Genomic DNA, 18,823 nt, shown 5'->3' with positions numbered 1-18,823 from the left:
GTAAGGCCCTCCGCGCAGGGGAAGGAGGGCGCCCGGGTGTAGCAGCAGTGACTTTCGTGCGCGTCTAGAGAGGTAAATTAGCGTTTAACAGCGGTTCTTTGAAATGTGGCGCTTGTCTGCTGGGCAGAGCGTGTGGTTTCCAGGTAGTTACTCTGTGTGTGTGACCCTGTGCGCTTACCAGAATTGTAACTCTTCCATAGGAGAACGCTCCAGGAGAGCGTGAGGCCCTGTGACATTTACCTGAAGCTGGATATGCATTAAACTGTAAGTTTTTCAGTTTTGTTTCTGAACTTGGATTGATGAATGATAATTTCATGCCTACGAGATAAAAACTTGAGAAGTCATTTAAGTGAGACCCTAGGCAGACTTCTCGTGCCTGTTGCATATATACGTCCCTTCTAGACTGCAAAAAATAGAAAAGTAAAGAAAATCTGTGAGAAAGTGATGCCTTAAGTGCTCGCTTTATGTATGGTTATAGTGATGGGTCTTAATTAATCCTCCAGGGCCGACAGCCGCCTTTTAGACTTAAATCAGTGTATAGGAAATACCCATCAGGGTAGTACTAGTGTGTTTCCCTATATTTGACTGAAATAGCTGAGATTAGGTGCTTCTTTTTTCCTCAGTCATAAGGCATATTTAGTCAAGTATTTTATCTAGGTAATCTGATTAATTGCAGCTCCTTGAAGGTACAGATATATTTCTGAGTTGTTTTTTGCAGTGTTAAAATATAGATGCATTTTTGAAAGATGTAATTAAATATTAAATTTCTACTGTAATTTTTTTTTTATTTTTTTGAAGGGTCAAAGGGACTATTGTAGGTGAAATTGCAGGACGTGATCAAGCCACAAATGAAATAAGTCGCAGATCAAATAAGCAATGAGATAATTCACTGTACAAATTTATTATATACATACAACTTCATTGTGTGTCAATAGGCACATCACTGCTTTTTTAAATTTGGGTTCTCCCATTAGCGTGAGTGAGAAGCTGGAACCTGGACATAGCTGTCTGGGCATCTAAAGTGACTTTATGAGTCACAAGTATGAGCTTTTCAGTGTGCAAGACATTTCCTGGTGGAGTTTCTCTATACCTAGGCCAGAGTTGTATAGATTGCAAATTACTTCATGCAGTCCATTTAATGTTATATGGCATTTGTGCACCAGAGATACCAAGATCTCTGAAACCATTGCTATATGTAGCTTGCCCAGAAATACTAGCTGAATTATCTTTTATTCAGAGGCTGTTTTGACAAAAAAAATAATTGTTAATTTACTTGTGCTGTCTTACAACCATACAAAATAATTTTCTTTTGAAGCCTGCTAGTAATTCTGATGATGCGAGTGTTTTGGCTTGGTGTGCAGTGTGGTGGTCTGTGGGAAGTCTTGAGGACATAGTGACTGATCCCAGTAGAGAAAAGACATTTAGAAATGTTTCAAATATCCCGTCATGTTAAAAAAAAAAATAAAAAAAAATTATTTAGGAACAGGGAAAGTAGATGAGAAAGTGAGTGTATGTTCTAACTTTCTTTCTGTATATTTTACTGTGCCTTTTTTAACCAGTATATCAGAGCTTTCATTGCAGTGATAAAAAATTAACCTTAAAATGGTTTCAAAAAATCAGATTATGTGTCATGGAGCTGTAACAGTAAATAAGAAGGATTAAATGTCTCGTTTAATCTCTTTCCCCAGCAAGAAGTTGCTTTTCTAGGGGTAATGGTTGTTGATGGTGAAATAGTGTTAATCAGCAGTTGTTGCTGTAATTGTCCACTGCTGAGGAGTAACACCCATTTACTTGAGCAAGCTTGCACATACCCTTAAGATACTTTTGCCAGATTTTTTCATCCTGAGGTGGGGCATGAAGGGGCTTCTTTTTTGCCTCCTGAGTTTCTCCTCACTAGAATTATAGTGCACTATTAGAAAAATACTTCACACCACTAACAAGGAGGACATACTTCTTTCTGTGATACATCTTTGAGGTGGCATTCTCATGAAGTTCAGAATATTGTTTTCAAACTATTAGGAATAGCACTGAGATACTTGCTTTGCTTAATGTGATTTATAGACCTACCTTTTAGTTATGAAGCATAATGTGAAATTAAATTATTCAATAATGGAAAAAAATAACCCCAGTGTTGAAGTACTCCCTGGAGATACTGCTCCTGTTGAATTTTTTTTGTTGTTACTTTCATTTTCAGTGAACTTAGCTTGACAAATTAAATGTAAACTTAGCATACCATAGTGCTAAGGAAAATCTTGTACCAGTCTGTTTTGCGTACTTTGTCATGTTTTGTTTTAGCTCTGGACAGAAACCCACTGGGTTCTGGTCAGTGTCTGTGAGTGCTTGGATAGAATTCAAATGTGACTAATTTTCACTTTTGAGTGATATGCTTTGCCTATTCAAATTAGTTTCCAGCAACTCAGTTGCAGCCCTTGATTACACTTGCCAGCCTCAGTCTAGGTAGTGAATAGCAGATTAGCATATAATTCATTAGTGCAATCCATGTTTTTCCTAGGTATGATTCTAGCAAGCATTATAGACTGTTGCCTTATGTAAACATATGTAAACACTTATCTTTGGTTACCGCCTTACCCCTGGGTGTGTGTTTCTCTTTCTACACCTCTCTGTGCATACAGATAGCAAAAGTGGGTGAAGGCGAGTGTGGCCCTTGTTCCTCATGCCATATTCATCAAAATCTGTTTGTTACTACCATATCTGTTTAATATTAGCTGTCTTGTGTCTCCTAGTTCTAAAATAGGCGTATTGTATAGCGAATAAAAGAGTTTTAAAGAAATTTAGGGTGTTGTGAAAGTGTCAGTCACTGTTTTCATACTTTAAAAGTGAGAGAATTGCTTTCTTAAATATTCTGAAACATTCATGAAGGCCTGTCTTCTAATCCAGTTTTGTCAACGCTCAAAGTATACTTAGCAGGGTTAACATGAAGGAGTTATTTTAATATTATAGCTGCTGTATTACTTTTGTGTTAAAAAGTACTGAGGCAAAGTGTATGTCATGGCTGCAGAAATAAATTATTTTATTTTTTTGAATAGACTAGGTATAGATGCACTAGAAAACCAGGCACATGGTGTTCCTTTCTGTAACCGAGCCTGGGAGGAAAATAAAGGGGAGACGGGGAATGCTGCTCTGGAGGATGCTGGTCTTGAGATGGGTGGATTGGATTAATTTTTCTTTAAAGAACATCAGTTGATCTGAAGAGAGGCTTTTGACTATTTCATGGTCACTTAAAGGTTTCATGTTGTTTTGATGAAGCAAGTCTGCCTTGCATGGTGAGTGTCTCATTTTATTGTACGACTAGAAATGTTAAGAAATGATGAGGAATTCAAGGAAGAAGCAACCTGAAGCAGTTGAGCATGGGTAAGAGAGCACTCAAACAGCTGCAATGAACATGTTTAAGTGGGGGCTTTGCATAAAGGGCAGATTGAAGAGGGAGTTTAGCAGTGAGAAAGCTGCCTATTAAGTAGCAAAGGGAATGTTAAGAAAATGACGTTGGTGAGTGTCCTAGGAGAGGTCTTGGCTCAATGCTGTTACATAAATGGGTAACTCTGCCTGAGGACTCTTTCTGTCTTTCTCAAATTGAATGTTTTGTGTGTGCTTAGAGTGGATGTGTGAGACGAAACTACTAGACCAAGGGTAGTCATAAGAGGAGCAGTAGTTTCTGTTGACTGCTTCACCTCAACTCCAAGGGGAAGAGGAGCTCTCTTGCCCATTTAGAAGGCAAAGTTAAGGGAGTGCAGACCTACTTCAAAGCAGTCTTACTTGTGTTTTGTCAGTATCACATTAACAGAACAGCTTAGGAAGAAGGTATAAGGAGGAGGACGTAAGGTGTCAATGCAATTGTCAGCAGGTTTTGCAGGCTTCTTCCTGGAAACATAACTGAACTTTATTGACTTCCTCTTCTAATTTATTTAGTTTTCTGTTCGGTCAGATTTGCAATATTTGTTGTGAGACTCGGAGGGAGAGCTGACTCTTGGGGATGTCCTGTGCAGTGACTAGGAGCTGGGCTTCATTATCCTTGGGGGTCCCTTCCAACTGAGCATATTCTGTGATTCCGTGGTACCTTCTGTCTGCATGTGCAGTAGTGCATGAGCCATGCATGGGAGAAAGCAAGCTGCTGATTGCACTGCCTGAAGAGCTAGGAGCTGCTACACAGCTTGCTTCTGTGTTACAGCTAAACTATATTCAGTGAAAAACTGAAATAGGTCTCTGTGAGTTGTCTGCAATGGTTTACTTATTTGGCTGATGTTGAAAGTAGGTATCATATTGGAGGCTGACATCTAGTAATGTCAGAGGTCTATTGAGTTGCAGTTACCTGAGCCCTGGATCTGATACCCCAGTTATTAGATAACAATTACCTCAGTTCTTCACTGGACAGAGTTTGAACAATTTCTCCACCATAAATTTACCATAAATTGTAACAGAAGTTTGCTGGCTTGTGATGAGGTTTGTTTGTGCTGCATAAACCAATGGCTCTGTGTTGGGGAAGAGGTGCTGGAGGAGAAAATGCAGTTCATCTTTATAGAAAAGGAGAAACTTTGATCTAAACAGTAAGGGGCTTGTAATGCTGGGAGAGTATTGCACATGGAGATGCCCTCTGTGACCTAATAATTTTTCACAGCTAAACAGTTAAGAGTGCTTTGAGTTGTGCTTTAGGCAAGCAGGGATAAAATATTGTAAGTATCTCTAGCCATTTAGGCTAAGAGAGCTATTTGTTTTATCAATATATAAACAGTACAAGGGCAAAACTGTGCATGAACCAAGTAACTGATTGCAGACTGCATCATGGTTTGCTGCATATTTTGGTATCTTGTACTTTCACTGTACAACTCAGCCTATTTTTTTCTGACTGCCTTGAACTTTATCAGTTATTACAAAGAGTTCAAAAATGTATCCTTCGGAAAACTTTGTTTTCACAGAATAGAAAATGTGTTGTCACCAAAGCCTCCCCAGTTAAAATCCCAGTTGTCCTCATAGAAAAAACAAACGTGTGTCTTTAGTCTGAGTTTTGTGAATTCTGTCTTAAATCTAGTACCTTTTTCTGGCTTATCTTTGTATGGGCTTGGTATACTTTCCCCATGCTTCATTTTTGGAGTGGGACCTTTAATCATCTTTTTTGTACTCACTCACTGAATTTGGAGACCAACTGTTCAAATCTCAAGCAAAAATAGGACTTTGCTAATTTGCATCTGGCTTCCTTGTCAAAACAGTCACACTGCTTAGCACTGAAATATTATATGCAGAAAGTGTCATGTTACGTTTATTGGTTGCTTTTATCTTTACAGCTCATATTCAATAAATCTTGTGCTGTCTGATAACATCTCTTTTAATTGGCCCCATGTGATGCAGCTATTAGCATCAAACACCATTTGCTAGAGGAATTCTACCTACTCCTTTAAAGCTTCCTGAGAACAATTTTTCACTTGAGCTCAGGTACCCATTTCTTCTCTTAACCCTTCAAGTGAATGGTGTCTTGCCCTGGTATATTTGCACTGAAGTTCTTTTCTAGTAAGCTGAGTTTTATAAAGTTTGTTCTGCCTTGATACAGTTAAAGAAAACTGAAATTGATGTAAGAATGTAGTTTCAAGTTAAGTAGTCCTGTTCACTTGAACTGTAGAAGCAGATTTTGAGATAGAGTAGAAGCTGTTTCCTCCAGCCAAAATTACATGTAATTATTTAAGAAATAGGAGTTTACCCATTTTATTTGGTGTAGACATATTCAAGAAGTCAGTGTACCGTAGACTGGAAGAAAGGCTAAAAATGTGTATTTTAAGTAACATCTAATTTCAAGGTGAGGAAGAAGGGAGCATGGAGTAATCTTCACCAATTGTGTTACTTTTGGTATTTCATGCACTCCTTCCTCATTTGATATTTTTAGTCTTGTCCTCAAGCATATGCAAGAAGTAATTTGCAGAGGTAATGGGAAGCAAGTTTTGAGGCATTCTGTTATTTTACTTCTTTTTGATTGGTTAGTTGGTTTTGTCCTATGAAAGCTTCATCTTGCAGAAATGTGTAAGTGATGTGCCCACAGTAGGAGCATGTCTAGTGGTACAGCCAGGGTTTGCTGTGTAATCAAGTCTTTATTTCAGTGTTGAAAGAGGGACTTTTTAGAAGGATATATCTACGTGTGCTCAGCTCTGCTATTTCTTAACACCTGTACCCAGTTTTGTTCTAAGCTGATTTGTAATTGGCAAAGCCTTGTGATACCCTTCAACAATCTCAGATCACCTTGAAATTGTATTGAGGTGAATTTGAAGTGGCAGTATGTCAGTACAGACAGTTTCACTCTGTTGTGAACAGAGTCTAGGGTCTGCTGTATCCAAGCTTCCTGTAAGCTTTTTCTGTAGAACAGCCTCTAAATCCCTGCAGTGGTGCCTTTATTTTCCATGAATGATTGTTAAGTGGCACTTTCACTTAGCACAGGCCTTTCCCGGAAAGTCACCAAGAGTGGTGACTCCTTTCAGCTCTAATCATTGCAGGTCAAACCCTGTCTATGATTAAATTAGTGGTGAAGCTTTCATTGAGATCCTAAATTCATTACAATTTAAAGTCTGCAAAGCAAGTTAGCTGCATCTCTGCAAGAATGCATTTGCAAGGGTGGTACTGGCCTTCAGCCAGCAGTTAGCAATTACGGTGGAGTCTTATTCCTTGTGTTTCTTCAGTAGAATTGCAGGTAGTTGTATCCAGAGGTGCTTACAAGCCAAAGTATGAGCACTATCAGTTTATATACAGAAAAATAAAGATACTGGAGGTTGTGGTGGATTTGATTTTAACTTATTTATTATTTGGTTGGGGCACAGTTGTCACCTTCGCTCTCAGTCCTTTGTCCTCTGTGTGTCAGGATATGTATGTATTCACAGTACGATGATCCTTATTTCTTAAGATTTTTTTTTTTATTACTATTTAGTTCAGTTGAAAATGGTAATAAATGAAAGGAAATTGCATCAAGAGTGATCCCGCTTGGGAGAAACTCAGAAGAGGCGCAGACCTGTGATAGTCCAAATGAGTGTGCATTTTAGTGAAATAGTATGTAAATTAAGAATACCGTTAATGAAAATATGTTTTTCTGAAAGTGACACTTCCATAGATCAGATAGGTACTCAAATATTGACAGAGGTTATGGGTGATTCTAGGTTATGCTTTTTATACTGCATATATGCTACCTCTTTTTTCAAATTCTTAAACTTTGTTCTTTTTCTTTCAAGGACAGAAAGTGTGATCTCAAAGCTTTGTTGCTTTTGTTTCTACTGGTTGAGATCACATTCAGATATTTCTGTCAGTGTTCTTCTGTACAGATATTTTTATCATACTATTTGTGACTTACTGTCTTTTAAAATGTAACTTAATTTGTGTTTGCATCTCTTCAAAGATGCTGAGGGCATTTCAAATGCTGCACTGTTCTGAAGTCCCAGGCAGCAAGTTTTGCAAATCACCATGGTAATGTGCGTGTGTGTGTGTGGGAGGAAGGCTACTTGGAATCTGCATTAACAGAATCTGTTAATATTACATATGCTCAGTGGACTAGCACTGCTTGTTCTTTGACATGCGTGTTCTTTGACTGCATGTTCTTTGCTTAATTAAAAACAAAGTAATATGATGGAATTAAAAGCCCTTGTTGTCCGATTTTTAATCTTCTTGTGTGTGTGTGTTTCTGAAACAATCAGAAATAATTTTTAAATAAGTTTCTGAAATAATCAGATATAGGTAATTATGGAATTTATTTTCTTTTCAGAAAATGGCATACGATAATCTTGTAAACTAGCAAAGCAGCTCCGCAATTTCTTTCTTCCCTCTCTGAGAACTTACAGATAGACTTAAAAGTCTTGCTAGAGATATCTACCAAGAGCACTTATTACTGATAGTGCTTGTCCTGGTGATTTTTGCCAAAGCACTGTGAAAGTTTAAGGTGCTTGATCTTGGTTAAGCATATTTGGATTCTTTTGTGCTTGCAATTGTTTTCTCAGACACAGAATTAGTTCTGAAGCATCATCAATGCAAGTTTAGGTTTGTTGTGGTTTTTTTTTTTGTAAAGAAGAACTGTGTTCTGTTCTGAAACTTGTTGTTAATTGTCCTTAGTGCTGGCGACAGATAAACTTGTAAATGAATTTGTAGGAAAAGTGGACAAGAGAAAAGTTAAAAGCTGACTTTTCTTGTCTCTTTACTTCAGTAGTCTAAATGAACTTGGGAAAATTGGAGACTTGGATGAAGAATAATTTATTTTCCCCATTACTATATTGTTTGTCTCAAATCTCAAAGTAGGAGAACAATGAAGGCTGTGAAGGATGTAGAGCACAAGCCATATGAGGAGAGGCTGAGGTCATGCAGTTTGCTGAGGCTGCAGGAGACTGAGGAGAGACAGAGACCTCATTGCCATCTACAACTTCTTTGTAAGGGGAAGAGGAGCAGCAGTTATTGATCTTTGTGATCACCAGTGACAGGACCCTAGGAAATGGTATTAAGCTGCTGTCCTAGGAGAGGTTTAAGCTGGATATTAGGAAAAGGTTTTCTACCTAGTTTTTTACCTGTGGCTGGTTCTTGGGAAGTGGGCACAGCACCAAGCCTGACAGAGTCCAGAAGTGTTTGGGCAGTGCTCTTGGGCACATGGTGTGACTCTCGTGGCTGTCCTGTGCAGGGTCAGGAGTAGGGTGATGGTCCTTGTAGTTCCCTTTCAGTTCAGCATATTTTATGATTCTATGAAATTTTGATTACTTGTAATAACTTACTAGTTTAAAAATACTGACCCACTGCTATTGAGAATGATAGGCATTGATATGGGTTCAAAATGCAGACCAAGTTATTATGACTTTCGTTAGATGGCCTGAGAGAGTGGGCTTCTTAACTCTCTCATTACAAAGAGAAACGTTGTAGTAAAACAACCAAGGATGGGGACTTGAGATTCTTTTTCTGCATCAGAGTTCAGATGAGTCAGGAGGTTCACCAGAGCTGCCTTTGCCTCCAGTAGAGCAGAGTTACTAGCCTGGCATGACGTGAACATTCAGACTGTCCTGAACTTGGGAGGTCATCTGGAAATCTGAGCCATCTGTGTGTGCATTCACGTTACTTGGTGCATTTTGTTTTTATAAAGCTATTCGCTTGTTGTACGCAGTCTGTCATAGTAATAGCATTTATTACTGTGATATTTTTCCTTCAAAATGCCAGGCCTCCTTTTGAGAGTGAAAGTGTGGGAAGTGATGACTTTGACAGTCTTTGCCTTAGGAAAACAAGCTGTTTTTTCATGGCTGTTTTTGCGAGGGCTGAACGTCACTGTGTACACAGCATAATCATTTGTATATCTAGTGACTTGCTAGGTCCTTTTTTGCTTTTTGAGGAGGAAGATATTTACTGTCCACTAAACTCTCTTTCTAGTTCTTTAAAAGACAAAACTTGAGGGTCAGTAGGACTTCAGACAGTGAACTGTTGTATTTTTGGGTGGGATTTTTTCATTTCATCATTCCCTTGACCTGTCTACTTCTGTTACATACAAGATCTGTAGTAGCGCACAGGTTGATTGTCACCTGAGTGATTTAAAGCAGACAGCTAAGGGATTCTTCATACTAGATTTCGAAGAAAAAGATTAAATACATGCTTTATCTGATGAATCAGTGAAGTTACTCATGATAGGTTTTTTAAGTCTGTATTGGCAGGTGTGAAAACAAAGTACATGCTCTGAAAAGCACGCCACTAAATGCATCTTCCTCCTACTTCTTAGAAAAAAAGAAAAGCCTCTATGGTAGTATAATCATCTGAGAAAAAAATATTAGTACACAGGTACTTTTTCTTTCACTTTAGAAAGGTTTTTGCCTCTCAAAATTTGTAATGCATATTGAGTTTCTCCACACTCAAAATTCAGTGTGTCTAATTAAAGTGAAATGGAAGGTTTCACCCTTTACATAGCTGAATTTCTAGAGTTTCTGCTTCTTCAGAAGCAGATACCTCTCAGGGTACCTTTCAAGTCTTCTCCGTAGAGTGTTATGTGTTCATTTTCTAAAGCAGGTATGTGTGTCTCTGATGATCCAAGGAATTTCCTTAGAAAGAGAAGAAACAGGAAAGCCTGATGCCAGTAGAGATACACATGACCAGAACACCAGTCATCTGTGTGTCTTACTCCTGCTAGTTTCTGGGAAAATTATTTGATTTTTATTTATTTTTCTGACTTGGGGTTATTTCTGGAGGCCAACCAAGAAAAATGCAAACATTATGAAGTATTGAGATGTCTTGATGTTGTTATCTTCTAAGACAATCTTGAGAACAGTGTTTGAAGTGAAGAAAATGCATTCTGAGGTAAGTTTAAGTAGGCTACTGTCCCAAGTCCTCTAGTATAGTTGGTGTATAGTATAGTATATAGTCTTGTATAGTTGGTGAATAAAGTATCTTTCTCCTAAAGAAACAGTGTCTTTCTCCTAAAGACATATCTTAAATGTAAACTCCATCTCTAGTTTGTTTTCTAGACTAGGATTCTAATTTTGAGCATTGTATTTTCTCAAAATATTCTAATTTTGAGATTTGTATTCCTCTGATAGGAGTGGGAGAAATTAAAATGAACTTGACAATGTTTTTCAACTTATCTTTAATGTTGTATACCTTATGGCTGTTTTGGTGCCAAATATGAACAGCTCTAAACTCACTGACATTTCACGGACTTCATTCATTGTGGGTCTTTCTGTGTAATTAATTGCTGTATCAGTTACAAGCTTCACAGTGAAATACTAAAATATGCTCTGTGGGCTGTATGTATGTATGTACTTTGCCTTTGCCTAGAATAGAAAGAGGATTGTAAATCTGTGTGTATATATGGTGTATGTCTATGGAGATAAAAATTACTTAGGTGAAAAATTAAGCATTGGTATTTTTTCCATTCTTGTTTTTAATAGCTTTCAAAAGGATGAAAAAGTTCTAAGGAAAACAGTGAAACCCAATGCAAACTTCTAAATTTTTATTTTCTAGTGGATAAAACAGTGAAACTGCTGAAGCCCTCTGGGTTTTTTCTTCCAATGGACAGGACTGAATTGTTTGCAGGCTATTTAACTGTTCATGTATTGTAAATTCATGGGCTCTTTAATTTAGAAAATATTTTTCTTTATGGTAGGAATACATTTTTAAAACTTACACTGTACATGTGTAGTGTTTTCAAGTTCTGTATCAAATTTCAACCTGTTTTGTGTAATTGGAAAACAACTTAGAAAATGTTACGGAGCTACACTAATGATTTTACTTTCTGAATTTGATACTTAGGAATAGCAAAATTAATTTTCTCAATACTTTTGATGGTTATGATGTTTCCACTGCTGTTCCACTAAAATATACTTCTTTGATATTGAGGTTCTCTAAAGTAATGTGTCTCTATTCAGTAGAAGCACTGAACGAATAGATATATTTCACTTTTCTAAGAGAACCCGTATGTAATTTACGATATTGATTTATTTTTTGTCATCTTTGATTTCATACACAGGTTTTGTAGTGAACTCCTCACGAAAGGCTAATGTGACATGTAAGCTGGAATGGACTAAGTAAAATAAGTCATCTGAGCAGATAATATCAGGATGAAAGTGAAATCACTTGTTAATGTGGCAACATTATTGATTTCTTGTAACTGGTTAAATCAGTAATGTAATTATTATTTAGAAATAAAGGTTTGAAAACAAGGCTTCAAACAAATCTACAGCTTCACATTCTCACACAAATGGTACCACTTAGACAAATGCCTGTTATAATTGGTGTTTTTAATGAATGTGATGTGGGCAAGTCTGCAGTAAGCTGTCCAGAGTTAATAGAAAGTTGGCACAGCTTGATTAGTAGTGTGCCTTGGCAGTACCTGCAAACAGCTACTTTTTCCACTCTGCTGTCACTTAATAGGCTTTCAAGCCAGAAGTCTACCATTTATAGAAATGATTTTGTTAATTAAATTGTCCATTAGGATGTAGGTTTAGTCTACAGGCTTCATACATATGGGATTCTAAATAGCTGTAACATGATGACTTACAGCCACTGGTCCAGATCATCTCATTTGTGACTGGCTTTTTAAGATATTATTGTACAAGGATGACTTTTATTTTTCTGTCCTGCTCCTCTTACGGCATGGCCCTAGATTTCTGATGTCTTTAGGACATTCTAAAAGTCTTTAGGAAAGTCTTGAAGTCTGTTTTTCTTTAAGAAGAGGGGTGGAGGAAGACATTTGGCTTAGAGATTGTAAATAGAGATATTCTTATATCTACTGTTAGCTCATTTGTATAAATGTTATTACATATTTAAATTGTTTATACAGAATTGGTCTCTACATGCTTCGGATGTTATGTGTGCTATTATTGTGTTCTCTTTGCTAATTTCTCATAAGGCAGTTTTCTCTCAGTAAAATTTATTAATATGAATCTTTCTCTGCTTTGCTTTCAGTTGCATTGCATTTGAGTGAGGAGGTCTGGGTTTAACTACAGCTAAATTACTTGTTTCTCCTATCAATGTATCAGATATTTATTGTTCATAGAGTCTTTAACTAGAAGGTAGCTAACTTTCAATGACAGTTCTCTTACTAAATTGACATCTACTCTAAAAAGACGTGCTTGCCTTTCTGGCTTTAAGGATTTTATTTGCTTTCATATTGGACTTTCATAGCTCTTGACATGTAATGCTATGCAGACAAGTTTGCCCCTTTTCCTTCACAACATTTTTCTCTTAATTTACCATGTTTCTGCATTTATAGTCTGTTTTACCTGCTCTCATCTGCCTTAGCTCTTTGTTTCTAGTCCATAATTTTTCTGACAACTACATGGGTAAAGATAAAAACCCCTTAATTTTACTTTTTAAATCTGTCTTATGTCAGTCTCAGAAGAAAGATAAGACTTTGTTCCCTAGATTGTGAGCAAGGAAAGGCTGAGATATGATAAAAAAGCTCCCCAGTAAAAGTCAGCAAGTGAATGTCTCACCATAAAGCATGAAGGTTAAAACATTGGGGATGTCAAGTGTAATAGGGAGGTGGAGCTTTTTTGGGGAGAGATTGTTTCGGTTTGTTTTGGTTACTTTAGTAAAATCTGCAAAACATTGCCCTGTCTAGCACAGGAAATGTAAAAAATTTCATTTGCTACCACATTTACCTTATTTTTATATGCACATTTGAAGTGTGAACTTGATTGTTTGGTTTTTTTAACTTTCCTAAAGTCTTCTGTCTGTTTTGAAATCCATTTCTGATGTATCAATGCCATCATGACTGTCTTTGCAGGTGGATGCTCAGTGAATATCTTGGTGTTCTGGTTTGTTTGGGTTGGGTTTTTTTGAATAAAGGTTTAACAGCACTAAATATTCTGCTGCAACTTCAAGTAGCAGTGGTTCTTGTCACTCAGAGCCAGCTCTTATAAATGTGTTTCCTTTCTGTTACTGACTGCAGTACTTGCAATCCTTCCTTTTACTGAGAACTGCTGAACTCAGTAACAAATGTGGACATGATTCAGTAACAAACTTGTTTGCTAAACCTCACACACTTCGTGTCATTTAACTGCCAAGTTACACATTTTTATGGGGAACTAGTACAAAACAATTATTCCCTGAACTACCTGGAATTACCAGTAATTTGAAATCTGATCACTAAGAGAGGTTGCTAGCTAATCTTGGAACAATAATGTTGGAATATACATATAATTCCCACACAGCCCTGCTAATATAAAAGTCTGACCCTGGCAAAGGAAGCAGCCAGAGCTAAGTAGGTACTGCTTTTGTACCCATACTCCTTATTTACTTCATTTAACTATGTCAAACATATGTATATCTATAAAAATTATTTATATATTTTAAACAGTGCATAAACATACTGAGGTATAGGAATTAAGAGGACCTGAGAGTGCACAAGTGAGCAAAAGTTTCTTTCAGCACTGCTGTAAACAAGGTAGTCATAATCCTTGAGATCATTCACAAGTGGAAGTAGCTCAGTCATTCTGACACCTGTGACACTTTGCAAAGGAGAAACCTTGAGGAACTTCTAACTCTCCCTCTTGGTAGCTGTTTTTTTTTCTGGAACTGTGAAGTTACATTGCTCTTCACTAAATTGTTTGGATTAGGTACTGTAACAGATAGTAACTTAATGCTGTTTTTTCCATTTTTCCTCACTGTCTAGAATTGGGGATATCTTCACTGAAGAACTTGCTGCTTGAAGAAAGTAACAGAAGTTGGGAAATTCAGGTAGGTAATACTTTCAGTTTACTTTTCACTTTAAACATTGATGCATTGACAGATCTATAAATATTTATTGTGATACCAAAACCACCCAAGCAGGGTACAGATTTTAAGCTTACTAAGATTGAATGTGGTATCGTGGCACCTCTTGTGAACTCTGTGCAGCCTCTGATAAGAATTCCAACAGACTTAGGATATTCAAGTGTTCTTTGTGCTCATAATAAAAATATATTAATGTTCATATCTAATATTATAGGAGGCCCAGGTACTTTGTAATGCTCAATAAATTTGACAAACTATTTCTGACAGCATTGTCTTGTTGCCCCAGCAGACTCTGGTATTCATGGTATGTGCAGCCACATACACTTTGATTTGTTTTCCCAATTTCCTTACCAAAGAAAATGCTTGATGAATTTGTTAATTACATATATCTCACATTTCGCTTCCTTTGTTTCAACTAAGGCTTCTAAATTGATCTCCAATACCTAATTCTTACATAAGAAGATGACAACATTCTTTTGGTGCTCTTTGTGTAATAACTTTCATGGCTTTAATAATTTAATTTTCAACTCCATATAATACAGTGTTGTTTATCCTGGTTTGCTCTGATTTTAAGGATCCATCCAGATTTAATTCACTACTTTCTAGTTTTTCCTTCAAGTACATCTGCTTTGGTGTGGTGTTAAATAATGTGTAGGAACAGCCAGTGGTTTTAATTACCTGAATTTGCCTCCACCAAAATTCTCAGATCTATTCCTATTTGACTTCAGTCATTGATAATGATTGTAGCACATTTATGTAGGGTTAATTGCTGTGGATTACACTAATACCAATGGAACATTTAAACCCTGAAACTATTGATGATTTCTTGGGAGCTCAATGCTACACACCAGTTTTAATTTTAGAAGCTTGTAGTTCTCCTTTAATGTATTTCTTTACTGTTTTCATATTTTGCTGTCTAAAAATCCAAATGAACTTGGTGGAAAAGGGTTCTGTAGGATATTACTACCGTAGGAAATATACATAAAAATCTCTTACACATGCTTTTTCCTCAGAAAAAGATGTAATTTGTGAAACACATTGAAGAAATCCTCCATATAGGGTTTTGCAGGCTTTGTTGTCAATTTCTTTTTCAGGAACTAAGTATCTTTCTTCTATTTTGCCTTACTCTCTGCTTCTGATCACCATTCATCTAGTATGTAATTCAAGCAGCAGTAAAAATTGATGATTTACCCTAAAAATCCTCAAAGTGTGCTGAATTTTTTTTAAATATTGGTAAAATTACATTTTTCATTTTAAAATACTGGTTAGTGTTACATTTTCTGTTTCATTCTTTCTGTCTCCCTTCCCCCATGTTCCTTTGACAGCTCTGAAGTGTTTTCAGTATGACTGACGATACCAGACATATTTGGGCTTATCCTTCATGTTGTGCACTTCCTCTCCATTATAACCTGATCTTTTTAGCTCTGATTTCACTATTTGTTTGTAAAATGTTTCTGCCAGAGAGTCTGGGGAAGAAAGTCTGCACAGGAGTTTACCCTGGAGAAGTATGTGACAGAAAGGTGATTGTATTATTAGCATGAGAAACTGAAATGTAAATGGCATCCCACACTGGGAGCAGAAGCTGCAGTCTCTGTTGCTGACCCTGCGGCTCCTCCTCTGGCCTGCTGCTTGCTGCTGGGCTCCAGGGCATCCCCAGATGTTTTATCTGCCCACCCTGTGAGAAAATGTTCCAGTGCAGAATGAGAGTGGGCTGTGCTGATGGGGAATCTCCTTCCGATTCTGTCAGGAGAGGGGAGAAAGAAAGAAATAGTAGCCCAACCCTAAAGTAATTTTAAAATAGTTTTAAAAGCTGCCAAGCCCTTAAAAATTCACAAGCAGAAAAATCCCATCCTGTGAGGGTGGATGGAAGGGGAAAGAAGGAAGGCAGGCAGTTGGGTAGCATGTGTAGGGATTATAAGGGTAGGTAAAAGATGATAATGATGCCTGTTTGAAGAAGACTCAGAGGAAAAGATCAGTATTTAAAACCAGAGATAAGTAAGGGCTGTACTGTAAACAGCAGCAGGAGGGCAAAGGGATGGATGACAATTGGTGCAGGAAGGCAATTGGGGAAGAAACATAACTTAGGGAGCAGTGGTTCAGTGAGCAGTGATCCCCACTGGAGCAGGAGCAGACAGAAAGCAGAGAGAACTCCGCAGTACAAAAATATGTGTATTTCATTCTTGTTCCAGAAACAAGTGCAATGGGTGTTCCTAACCTGTTGGCTGGCCTTTCTGTGGGAGCTCCAGGAGTGTCTGCAGGAAGCTTCAATCATAGATTGGGAAGTACAACCTTCCTGACTTGCCTTTGCTGGCAGCTGTGAAGTTGGTGACAGTAAAATCTCCATAAACACCTTATGATGTAGCCTATTCCAGATTAAAATAATAATAAAAAGAAAGAAAAGCCTTAGATCCTAATATTTTTCTTCATTTATCTTAAGGTTTTTGAGGTTCAGAAATTGAAAGAATGTAAGGTAGTGATGGGACAATGCTCTAGCACCATTTCCTGCTGCCTCTTTGCCTAGAACCCTGCAACTTTTCTATTCCCTGCCTCACTGCATTTGTGTGGCAGGACTTTCAGCTTTGTCCACATTGCCAGGGTTTTTTGTTGCATGACTCTGACCATGTGCTTTGTGGATCTACTTGCAGTCATGTGAAGTAGAAGAATTTAGGCTTGTGGCTCTTCTTCATAGTTAGTATATTCCTCATCTGGCCTCATGATACTCTTAAACATACACTTTCCAGCTGTTTAGAGAAAACTGAAAAATCTGGAAAAACACCAAAGCAAAAACCTGTTTTTCTCAATTTTTCCATCCTCATATTGCTAATTCACTAAAGTTCTAGAATACTGGGGTAAGGGAAAAGATGGAAAAAAAATTCTCTCTTGTGAAGGTAGCATCAGAAGTGTAAATCACTTAAGGCAAGGAAGCCTTTGTTACATTCATGTCTAGCACTAAAAGCTGGTGCAGTATTCTTGCATTACTTTTTGCATCCAGAAGTCGTACCCTAAAATGTTGGTAGACTGTTCATATGTTGTGTGTGCATCTTGATGTCACCATAGAGAAAACCACACATCTTCAAAACCTCAATTATGTCTTGTATGTTTCCTTGCTTTTTTTTTGCATTTTATTTGTGTTGTAAGGTAGAACGCAGCTGATCCACCTGAACTATATTAATGTGTCCACAGGCCTTTTGCTCTCACTTTTCACAGTATGTGGAACATGAAGCACAAATTCTCTGGAGCTTTGTGGCATTGGAAACCATAAAACATCTTGGAATCAAGATCTGTTAATAAGAGAATTGCAGTCATGGAAACCAAATTTCATTATATTTGTCTGTATGAAGAGAATAGTAAACAAAAAATAGGATAGAAAAGTGTGCAGGGAATATTGGTTGATGTCTAAATTACATGCTTAAAATGGTTTCTCCCCCTATGTGCTATAATGGGGAAGAGAAGGAAAGCACAAGACCCACAAAGGAATTATGCTGGGAAATACACCTGCATGATGTCCAGTTTCTGTAATTCGAAATACTGAATTTCAGTACACCTGAGAGATTTTCATTTTTGGAGTTTCATAATTATACTTCTAATTTGCTACAGAATCCACTTCATATTACAGATCGAGTAGTTCTCTTCTATAAGAATTTTATTTTTTTCCTTTCTGGAACTTGTGTGCTATAATAATTTTCTTAAATTGACTAATCTTATGTACAGCGGGAAATAAGACTTCCTGAAAAACAGCTTGTTTCCTGCTCTCTTACACTGTACATTGAAATCAAATTTTTTTCTTTAATACGTGATTTTATACCAGAAGAAGTCTGCCATTTTGTAGTTATGGCACAAAGCCCAAGAAGCTTAAGAATATATTTCTGCCTTTTTCCACCTTGTATAATTACATCCCCACCGAAAATGACCCAAAGTCCATTCAATACTTAATGTCTGGGACAAAGTGCTCCCTGCAGAGAGAATGCCAAGGACGAATGTCCTGGGTGTACTTGAACATCGGCATCCTGTTTCATGGGAGAGCCTGGGCTGAGTGTTGATAGTCCTTGCTGTGTTTAGTGCTTACTGTTCTCTGTAGATTTGTATGTGCGATGCTGTCTGTTCACTAAAGCTTCCAGACAGTGTGTCGGTGGTAGACACTTAAATAAGATTACTGCAGGTACTAAAGAATTAAGGGCTCCTATTCTGCAGCATGAAGTTACTTGAAATACTTAAAACGTAGTAAGTTAGGTAGCTCTGAGGCAGAGAAAAGCTCCTATGAAAAGTCTGGCTGAAAGTGAACACAAGCAGGGGAGATCTGTTTGTTTCATTAACATATCTAAATGCTCTTGAATTCTGGGTGGAGCTTCTAATCATGCAGCTGTCCATTTTCTTGAAAGGAAATAAAAGGATCCTATTCTCTCCTATATGAATGATCTAGGATAAAGAAGGAAAGAGCAAGTAATGAACAGACTTATGCTAATGGCAGAATTTAATTTTCAAGTTCATCTTTGCCACACAAAATAGTCTCGCAGTCTGTCTTTCGGAACAACAGTTTGGTACGGCACACTGAAGGACATAGAATGGATTATATTCTAGCTTTGTTCTTAACATTATGTGCAGCTTACTGTGC

At 37.3% G+C, this 18,823-nt stretch overlaps 1 protein-coding gene across 2 annotated transcripts in view; it reads left to right on the top strand.

Moving 5' to 3' along the window:
• CDC42SE2 (CDC42 small effector 2) overlaps positions 1–18,823 on the top strand; it is an 81,097-nt gene that overhangs the window by 887 nt on the left and 61,387 nt on the right. The window contains exons 1-3 of one of the 2 annotated variants that reach the window (XM_015653534.2): positions 1–72; positions 201–264; positions 14,111–14,175. The gene's annotated coding sequence lies outside the window, so the exon portion shown is untranslated. The remainder of the gene's footprint in view (positions 73–200; positions 265–14,110; positions 14,176–18,823) is intronic. The other variant, XM_015653533.3, reaches the window with a different exon arrangement.

The sequence above is a fragment of the Parus major genome, chromosome Z, assembly GCF_001522545.3.
Source record: "Parus major isolate Abel chromosome Z, Parus_major1.1, whole genome shotgun sequence".
Lineage (NCBI taxonomy): Eukaryota > Metazoa > Chordata > Aves > Passeriformes > Paridae > Parus > Parus major.
The sequence above is the reverse complement of the archived record's forward strand: the minus strand, read 5'-3'. Positions and strand labels throughout refer to the sequence as shown.